Here is a 10,444-nt window from a genome sequence, read left to right on the forward strand (position 1 = left end):
AAGGCATATGACAGGTGATGAAACTCAGTTCATCACACTAGAGCTTAAACGAGGTGGAAGTGTAAGCTTTGGAGACAATAAGAAAGGTAAGATAGTCGGATCAGGTACTATCGGAGGTTACCCAACCATTGAGTCTGTCTCCTTAGTTAAAGGTCTCAAATACAATCTGCTGAGTGTAGCTCAGCTTTGCAAGAGCGGCAGAAAGGTTGTATTTGATGATACTAAGTGTCAAATACTCGAGGGAAATACAAATGGATTAATTTTAACTGCCCCTCGTGTAGAAAATGTATATATGTTAGACTTAGAAAAATAGTTTTCTAAAAACATATGCTTAGTGTCTAAAGAGGACAACTCCTGGCTATGGCATAGAAGACTTGGGCATGTCAGCATGGACCTTCTTGCCAAATTAGTTAGAAAGCAATTGGTTGAGGGATTACCCAAATTAAAGTTTGAAAAAAATCAACTGTGTAAAGCTTATCAGCAAGGCAAACAAACAAAAAGGTCATTTCATAGCAAAAATATTGTCTCAACCAAAAGACCATTGGAATTACTACACTTGGATCTTTTCGGACCTATCCAGCCACTCAGGTTGGGAGGTAAGAAATTCTCCTTGGTTATTGTAGATGATTTCTCTCGGTACACTTGGATCATCTTGCTAAGCAGCAAGGATGAAACTTTTGAGATGTTTACCACACTGATTAAAAAGCTTGAAAATGACAAAGACCTAAGAGTAGCTCACATTAGAAGCGACAATGGTGGAGAATTCAAAAACCAACAGTTTGATGAATTCTGTGAAACCAGTGGTATTGACCACAACTTCTCTGCTCCTAGAACACCTCAATAAAATGGGGTCGTTGAAAGGAAAAATAGAACCATTGTCGAAATAGCTAGGACAATGCTGAGTGAAAATAGGCTTCCAAAGTACTTCTGGGGTGAAGCTGTTCACACGGCATGTTACATACTGAATAGAGCTCTAGTTAGACCTATACTTAAGAAAACCCCATATGAACTTTGGAAAGGTCGAAAGCCCAACATTGGATACTTTCGTGCCTTTGGGTGTAAATGTTTTATACTCAATACAAAAGATAACCTTGCTAAATTTGATGCTAAAGCTGACGAGGCGATCTTTTTAGTGTACTCAACAAACAGTAAAGCATATAGAGTATTTAATAAAAGAACTCAGGTTGTAGAAGAGTCTGTACATGTTGAGTTCGATGAAACTGACCCTACAGGTAAGTCAGCTCAGCCTGAAGAAGATGAACCAGGCTCAGCTTCCGCTGATCAACCAGAAGCCTCTGTGTCAACTATACAGGAGCTGACCCAAGGTAAGCAAGAGATTGAAATATCATTTGCTGACCAATCTATTCCTATAGAGATTGTAGAAACACCTCTTCCAAACGACTCAACACTGCCCAAAGAAATAAAGATCCCAAGAGGACATACAGAACAAGCCATTCTTGATGCCGCCAACAACAAATTAATGACCAGAGATCAGCTTAGAAAATACCTCAGCAATGTTGCATTCGTCTCAATACATGAGCCAAAGAACTTTGCTGATGCTGAGCAAGATAAATATTAGATCAATGCTATGCAAGAAGAGCTTGACCAATTCACCAGAAATGAGGTATGGGATTTAGTACCTAAACCTAGGAATCAAAAGCCCATAGGAACCAAGTGGGTCTTTAGAAATAAGCTAGATGAGCATGGAAATGTAATTAGAAACAAAGCTCGACTTGTAGCCTAGGGCTATAGTCAGCAAGAGGGTATAGACTATGGAGAAACATTTGCTCCTGTTGCTAGATTAGAAGCTATACATATATTGTGTGCCTTTGCCAGTTACATGAACTTTAAACTATACCAAATGGATGTAAAAAGTGCGTTTCTTAATGGCTTTATAAACGAAGAGGTATATGTTAATCAACCTCCTGGGTTTGAAGATCCAAAATTTCCAAACCACGTTTATAAACTCAAAAAGGCCCTGTACGGCCTAAAACAAGCTCCAAGAGCTTGGTATGAAAGGTTGACCAACTTCCTGCTGACCAGGAACTATGTCAGGTGAAAAGCTGACACAACCTTATTCATTAAGAAAAAGGGTAAACATACCCTACTTGCACAGATATATGTAGATGATATAATATTTGGCGCTACTGACGAATCTTTGTGCAAAGAATTTAGCCAACAGATGCAAACTGAGTTCGAAATGTCCATGATGGGTGAACTCAACTTTTTCCTTGGACTTCAAATCAGACAAGGTAAGAATGGCATCTTTATAAGTCAGTCTAAGTATACCAGGGAAATGTTAAAGAAATTCAACATGGTAGATTGTAAGCCAATATCAACCCCCATGGGTACTGATATTGTCCTATGCAAGGATGAGAAGAGTAAGTCAGTTGATAGTAAACTCTATCGAGGTATGATAGGTTCTTTACTCTATCTCACTGCTAGTAGACCTGATATTCAGTACTCAGTATGCTATTGTGCTAGATATCAAGCTGGCCCCAGGGAATCTCATCTAACTGCTGTAAAAAGAATTTTTAGATACTTGCAAAGCTCAGTTGATGCAGGTCTATGGTATCCAACTTCAAATGACTTCACACTCATTGGATATACTGATGCTGACTATGGACGAGATAAGCTAGAATGGAAGAGTACTTCAGGAGGATGTCATTTTCTCGGAAGCTGTCTAGTATCTTGGTTCAGCAAGAAGCAATCATCCGTAGCCCTATCTACAACTGAAGCTGAGTACGTGGCTGCTGGAAGCTGTGTTGCTCAAGTCCTATGGATAAAGCAACAGCTTGAGGATTATGGAGTCAAAACAAAGACAATAGAGATCAAATGTGACAACAAAAGTGCCATTGATCTATCAAAGAACCCAGTCCAACACAGCAGGATGAAGCATGTCAGCATAAGGCATCACTTCATCAGAGATCATGTACTAAAAGATGAGATCAAGCTGACCTATGTGCCAACAAATGATCATCTTGCAGACATCTTCACAAAGCCCTTGGCACGAGAACAATTCAACACACTAAGGGAAGAAATTGGTATGTCAAATCCACTCTAACTAAATCTGTATTGAATAATTGTCATATGAGTGGAACTTTGAATGATTGTGCAAATGCCATGTTGAGTAAAATATCTACTCCTTACTAAGTTTGAAAATGAAAAATCCACCCTATGCTGAATTGATATATATATTGAGTGATGATACTGAGTAGGTATAAAAGCTGAGTAAACATCCTATGCTGAGTAGATAAATATATTGAGTAATCACTCTATGCTGAGTAAATACACATGCTGAGTGAGCAACGTATGTTGAGTTAATTAGAGATAGAGAAATTATCTTCACAAAAGTTAGGCACTCAATATCGTGAATGCTTCGAATTCTACCAAAACCTAGTAAAAACCCACTCGCGTAAAAAGAACCTACACGTGTAACCTCTGGCACCTTGGGAAGATGCACATTAATGGCAAATCCCATGCGCCGAAGATGTCATAAATGACAGAATTTTTGTCGGTTGAACGTCCCTAGGTAAAAACGGCTAGTTAATGAATAAGGGCCGCCGTAAACTTATATAAAAAAGTAGAAGAATCCCCACTCTTCACTCCTTACGCTTGTAATCTCATGAAATCAAATTTCTTTCTGTCTCTAAAAACCTCAAAACCTTCAAAAATGGCTCCCAGCAAAAACAAAACCCCTAAAACTCAAACCACAGACAAATCCACTGACCACGCGGGTCCTTCGAAGGAAATAGAAAGGAAAATGATCAAAGTACACTCAAAGGTCAACAATTTGGAGGTTTTAAAATGCCGATGGTTTTCTCCAAGTTTTATCTCGTCTGAGAAACCATTCTGTGAATGGATCGAGAAGAACAAATGGAAAGGTCTCTTCTCTCTTTCTGGAACAACCTATCCCAGGTTAGTACGGGAATTCTACTCGAATCTACGTGTTGATGCAGATGACTCTGACTATTTGGAGACCACCGTTAAAGGTCAGAAAATCATCGTAACCCCTGCCTATCTAGCCACATTACTAGATTTACCAAGCGAAGGAATTCAATTTAGAACAACAAAGGAGAAAATGCCAAAAGACACAACTGAGAAGCTTAAGGGATTCTGTAAACCCAAAGATCATAAGGGTGAAATACCCAGCACCTGTATGGGTAAAGAACAAAAGATGGTCCACTTTATGCTGACCAACTTTATCTTCCCCAAACTCAGCTCAGCTTCATCCGCATCAAACTTCGAACAGTGCTTCATCTGGCACATGTTGACCTACACTCCGTTCAATCTTCCTGTCTTTCTAGTTGGAGCGTTTCAACGAAGTGGTAAGAAACTCCGCTTGGGCTCACTCATTACAAAAATTATTCATGACAAGCAAATAGAGACGGTGAATGAAATGAGTACATTAGGAAGTGAAATCACTGCAGTCCTACTGGATGGACTGTTGTACAATCAACCCTTGAAGGGATATGAAGGAGCTGAAGATGCTGAGGAAGATGAAGAAGCTGAGCAACAAGAAATTGAGCCTGAAGCTGAGCCTTCAAAAGATGTTGAGGCTCATGCTGAGTCACCTGAGACAGCTCAGCCTGAGAGGAGGAAGAAGAGGAAGGCTGTAGAAACCTGCTCCAAAGACATTCATGCTGTCCCAAAGAAAGTAAGGCTTTCATCAAAAGAAAAAGCTAAAGCTAACAAGGCTAAGGAGCAAGTTGCTACTGAGTCCAGTGAAGGTATTCGAGCTGACCATTCACCGCCAAGAGCTGAGACACGGCGAAGACTCAAAAAGAAAGCGCAAAAGCAAATTGATCTCATGGACGACTTTCCCATTGATGAGCTTGAAACTGACCTCTCTACAATCCAGTTCCAGTACTTCTCCAATGAAACTGAGTCACCACCAGAAGATCCAGTGGAAAAACAAGCCTCTGTTACTCAGGATGAGCAACAAGCCAAAAACCCTGCAGATCCAACTCAAACCACTCAAGTTGAGCCAACTCCTGCCTCAACTCCACCTTCAACACAACATGTTGATCCAATCAATCAAAGTCCAGGTACCAATCAAGGTACTCAATCTGGCAGAGAACCAACTCCTCCACCACCATCAAACTCTGTACCAGCCTCTGAGTCTAATACTGCTAAGTTTGCATACTTGAATGCTACTGAGTCTGGCCAACGTGTCATTGCTTCTGCTCAGTCCTTGCTTCAAGATTTCAATACTACTCAAGCTGATGGTCACCAATCTACTCAAGCTGAGTCCTCCCACCTGTCAGGTATTACTCAGCTTCTGAATGAACTTCGAGGACTAAAGGATCTGGTTAGCGTTATCACTGCGGTTCAAACTCAGCAACCGAATCAAGGGCAAATAGCAAAACTGACTGAACTAGTGCTTACAATGGCCACCCATATAAACTCTCTTGAAGGCAAAATTCACCAACTGTCAGAAGTCAATCCAGGGTATGTCACTTCCACTGAGCTTCAAAGCTACTTTGTTAAGCTAACAGCGGAACTGACCACCTCTGGCGCAACTACCAATCCTGAGTCTGCTACGTCTGCTGAATTGCAAGACTGCTTTACCAAGTTGAATGCTGAGCTGACCAAATTAAGTCCACCCGGCAATGCTGAGTTTGCCACCTCTGCCGAACTTCAATAATGTTTTACCAAGCTTCATACTAAGCTGACCAGTACACGTGACTTAGTATCCTCCTCTTCTCAGTGTACTATTGACCAATTAAGTGAAGTAGTCAGACTACTCAACATCGACAGAGCCCAGATGGATGTTGATCCCATCTCCAACACTGAACTCATGAGCTTTTCACAAGCTATCATGAAGGCAATGCGCATCAACAATGGCCAGCGCATGTTTTATGATTCTGCTCTGCTGAAACTGTTCCACCAAGCTTTTGGTCAGATCACAAGCTCACTCACCTGCCTGAGCAAATCTCATGAATGCCTCCTCTCCACGATTAGCAGCTCTCTTCGGGTTCCTAGGCATATCCAGGACGATAGTGTACCAGTCATTGATGGCTTGGGTGAAAGCACCAAAAGGCTTCAGCGCTATTCTCATTATCTCTCCTCCGCAGCACGAAATGAAACTTTTCTCTACAAACCCGATGATGGCAAAACATGGGAGACAAGTCAAGGAGTAACTCAGCCTCGGCCTACAAGTAATGCTTCTGGAAGCAAAGAGAAAGAGAAAGGAAAAGGCATTGCTCACGCTGATCTCTCAGCTCAGAGAAAGAAGAAGTAAAACTAGCTTAGTCAGTGTCTAAAGACTTAGCTTCATATCCTGTTTCTGTTTTTGAATATATGGTTGCTTGTTGTTTAGGTTAATATGTTTTTTGTTGTTGTTGTTTAAACCAATATAACAAGTATTAGTTTTCTTCCTGATCTGACTAATCAAGTTTGAACAAACAAATCAAAAAGATTAAACACATTAACACTAAAAATAAACTGAGAGACAACATCCTTCCAAAACTGAGTCAGTATACACAAATGTCTTAAATTAGATCTTGGAAGGTTTAGAATGAAGTTAAGACAAAATGTATGCAACCCTTACGGGGGAGTCATCTCAAAAAAATCAATCATGGGGTAACTTATAACTGAGTTTCGTAATTATGTATTTTGCCAACATCAAAATGGGGGAGTTTGTTGAAACACCTTTCCACAAGATTTTGATTTGACAAAATCATCCATGATTAAGAGACAATTAAATTTAGATGCTTTGATTTAATTGTACTAATATGTTTGTTAAATATTGAGTGCAAAAAATATATAAAGTAAAGACAGGACAAAAGTCAGCACAAGCGAAGCTGAGTAGAACGTAACTCAGCATGACAGAATGGAAGCTGAGTGGAGTAAAACTCAGAAGCAAAACGAAGCTGACTAAAGTTGAAGATTTCCTCAGAAGCGATTAAACAGAACGGAGCTGACTTAGAAGGAACTCAACATGAACGTTGAACATTCGAAGAGAACAAACAAAGTTGTGTGACAGTCAGGACAACATGAAGGATCCGTTCACTAAAGGACAAAGTCTGCCAATCCTCTGCACCAATAATTGGAACCTCGAAGACCCCTAAAAGATTAATTCCAAGAGTCATGAGACGTTGGATTATTGGAAACAGACAACTGGCACAAAAAGACAAACCAGACGCTAGAAGACAAACTTGACGCCTGAAGAAAACAGAGAAAGGGAATGGCGGGGCAGTCTGAAGCTGTCCAGAAATTGTTCCCCAAAAAAGCCGTTTTGGTGTTAACGGTTAAGACATTTCAAAACGATCAAATCTACAGATTTCCTTCTATAAAAGGACAATCGAAAAACTTGGATAATCACCGAAGTATCAAAAGAAAAATACAAGAGAGAAAGTTTCAAAAGCACTCAAATACAAAAAGGATCTTACACCAACTTTTCTATTCTATGTGTAAATGCTAGATTGATTTGTAATCATCTAAAGTGTTCTTTAGTTCAAAAAGAACAAGTCTGTGATCAATAGGAATATTTGAGAGTGTAGAGCTGAGTGCTTGGTTGTAAGCATTTCAGTGGTAGAGAAATCTAGGTGCTGGGTTGTAGCACTTAGTAGGAGTTGAGTAGACGAATAGAGGAAGGTACTCTTGCATATTCAACTGCCTTGTAATTGGTTTGTGCTCTACCTTTAAAGAGCTCAGTATTGGATTCAAAAAGCCCGGAGGACTCTGGGGACTCGACGTAGGCAGAGAGGCCGAACCAGGATAAGTGATATGTTAAGCCCAAAATATACGTAAAATATCATTAATATTTACATCATTTTTATTACGAATTTGTGTTATTTATATCTGTTTAGATTACTTTTACTCTCGAATATCTTTCTTTCTTGCAAGGTACCTAAATATTTGGTAAAATCCAAATAGGAACGAAAAAGGATCAAAAACAGAAGAAAAACCCTACCAAAGGAGTCAAAGACGACGTAAATCGAAAGAACCAAGTCGAGGACACGAACGAAAGCAAAGAAGTGAGAACACTCACCGTGCCGCGACAGTGAATCCCCAACCCACGGTCGCGACACGCGTGGTTTAGCCATTTCTCCCCTTCATCCAACGTTCAACTTAATGCTACGTCATTCACGGCCGAGGATTCCTATCCTCGGTAAGTGCAGAAAATTTGCCAAATGCATTTAACACATGCTGAAATCCAAGAAACGCGTTCGTTCAAGTGGATAAAGACGTCCTTTCACAACGGACACGACTCTTAACCAACGGATACATCACTTCAAATACAACCCTTCAACATCTATAAATAAAGAGTTGATGTTGAGGAGTAATATATGAAATGTTATAATATAGATATAGAATCAGAGCGTAGAACTTATGTCTAAGTTCTAAGTAAAAACATTTCGAGAGTTAGAAATTAGATTCTGTACAAAACAAGATGAGGTACACATATTGTTTATAATTTAATTACAACTCAGTAGCGTTTAGACATTGTTCCAGTTTTAGTTTGCATCATGGTAGTGGCCGACCGAATCCCTATTACGAAGTTACAGCGAGAAGATTGAGTAGAGTGTTCGCCCCTGAGCCTGACAACCTCTAAGGAAACCCAAGGAAAGGAACCGATCAAGCCGTTCACTTGCACGCCCTCGAAGAACTCGATGCTCCATGTTCTCTGTAAACTTGTATCAATTTATATTTCATCTAATAAAGTCCGTTCTATTCGACAAATCGTTATGCAGCACTTATGGTAACCAATCCAATATAAGTGAGGCTGGTGTTTTCATTAATACGCAGTTGAATTCAAAATCATTACAAGGAAACTTTGTTGAACACTTAGGCAAATTATCATCTCGAAAGAGTTTTAATTTGAGTAAGGGCAACTATCCCGAAAGGGTTTTGTCGCGTTCAAAGCCAATTAATTAAAGGTTCCGTCATTTATTTCATCATCATAATTGATACAAAGTTTAAGTTGTTTTCTTTGCTTAATGCAAATGAATACATTCATTGTTTTTCTAAAAAGTTCTAAATGTTCCTGTTTTGTAAAATTCATCCTTAAATCAGAAGATCTTTCTAACAATCGATTTATTCTAAATATAAAATCTTATTCCAGCATTTTCAAGTATTCAAAGTTCATAAACTCAATTAAACAATTATTTTTCCTAACTTCAATTAGACAAATTTCACTTTTCATTTACAATTAATAGTAAATCTAACAAGTTCGAAATTAACAGATTCAAAAATAAGTTTTTCGTTAAAAAACGTATCCCTGTGGGATTGATATTTTTATTACTACAAGCGAAACCGTGCACTTGCGGAAATCGCTCAACAAGTTTTTGGCGCCGTTGCCGGGGATACGCCAAAATTTTTGACAAAATTTTTATTTTTCGTATTTTATTTTCGAATCTAGGTTTACACATTATTTTTATACAATTTTTTATATTTTATTTATTTTTCATTTTATATAACATATTTGTTTTCAATTTTGTTTTGAAGGTAGTTTGGCTCGTGTAACAATTTCAAGTTCATGCGCAGTTCGCGAAATTCGGGCACGCCACCAGACCCTTTTGATCCAGAAATTGAAAGAACACTTAAGAAAAACAAGAAAAACAAAAACAAAAACCAAACACCCTTAAAAACCAAAGTAGACCAGCCAGAAAATATGGCCGATCCACCGACACTTATGGATTATGCTAGACCAGGAATGGCCGGTGTAACTAATAGTGTAGTTAGGCCCCGTATAAACGCAAATCAATTTGAAATTAAGCCTGCTTTGCTTAATATGTTGCAAAACAACGTAACGTTTTATGGACTACCTAACGAAAACCCTAATGCACATTTGACAAATTTCTTAGAAATTTGTGACACTTTTAAAATTACTGATGTAACAGCCGAAGCAATCAAACTTCGCCTCTTTCCTTTCACTTTGAAGGATAAGGAAAAAATTTGGTTAACTTCTATGCCTGCTGCAACATTTGAAACTTGGGACCAATTAGCCCAAGCGTTTTTATCAAAATATTTTCCCTTAGCAAAAACCGCAAGAGTCATCAAAGAATTGACATCTTTTACACAAAATGATAATGAAACTCTTTATGAAGCTTGGGAATGTTTTAAAGAACTTCAACGTTTATGCCCACACCACCAACTGCCAGATGCACTTTTAATGCAGACATTCTATAATGGATTAAATCCTAGAACTAGAGGTTCATTAGATGCTATGTCTGGAGATTTATTTATGAAGAAGACGTCCGCCCAAGCAAGAGAACTTTTGGAGGAAATGGCAATCAACAGTAGTATGTGGCCCGCAGAGCGTGGACATATACCAACGGCGAAACCATCATCCTCAGGTACATCATCGGTTAAAGGTATAATGAATCTTGATCCAGTAGCAATGTTACAAGCCCAATTTTCTGCCTTATCGCACAAAATTGATAAGTTTATGGCACCATGCGATCCTAATGATCCAATCTAGAGAGACATTGATTAC

At 39.0% G+C, this 10,444-nt stretch overlaps 1 non-coding gene across 1 annotated transcript; it reads right to left on the reverse strand.

The window, feature by feature from the left end:
* Nucleotides 1-9,997: 9,997 nt before the first annotated feature.
* LOC136221212 (small nucleolar RNA R71) lies at nt 9,998-10,104 on the reverse strand. The gene has a single exon (XR_010684992.1). It is a non-coding gene; the product is annotated as a small nucleolar RNA R71 (small nucleolar RNA).
* Nucleotides 10,105-10,444: the final 340 nt, after the last annotated feature.

The sequence above is a fragment of the Euphorbia lathyris genome, chromosome 2 (assembly GCF_963576675.1).
Source record: "Euphorbia lathyris chromosome 2, ddEupLath1.1, whole genome shotgun sequence".
NCBI lineage: Eukaryota > Viridiplantae > Streptophyta > Magnoliopsida > Malpighiales > Euphorbiaceae > Euphorbia > Euphorbia lathyris.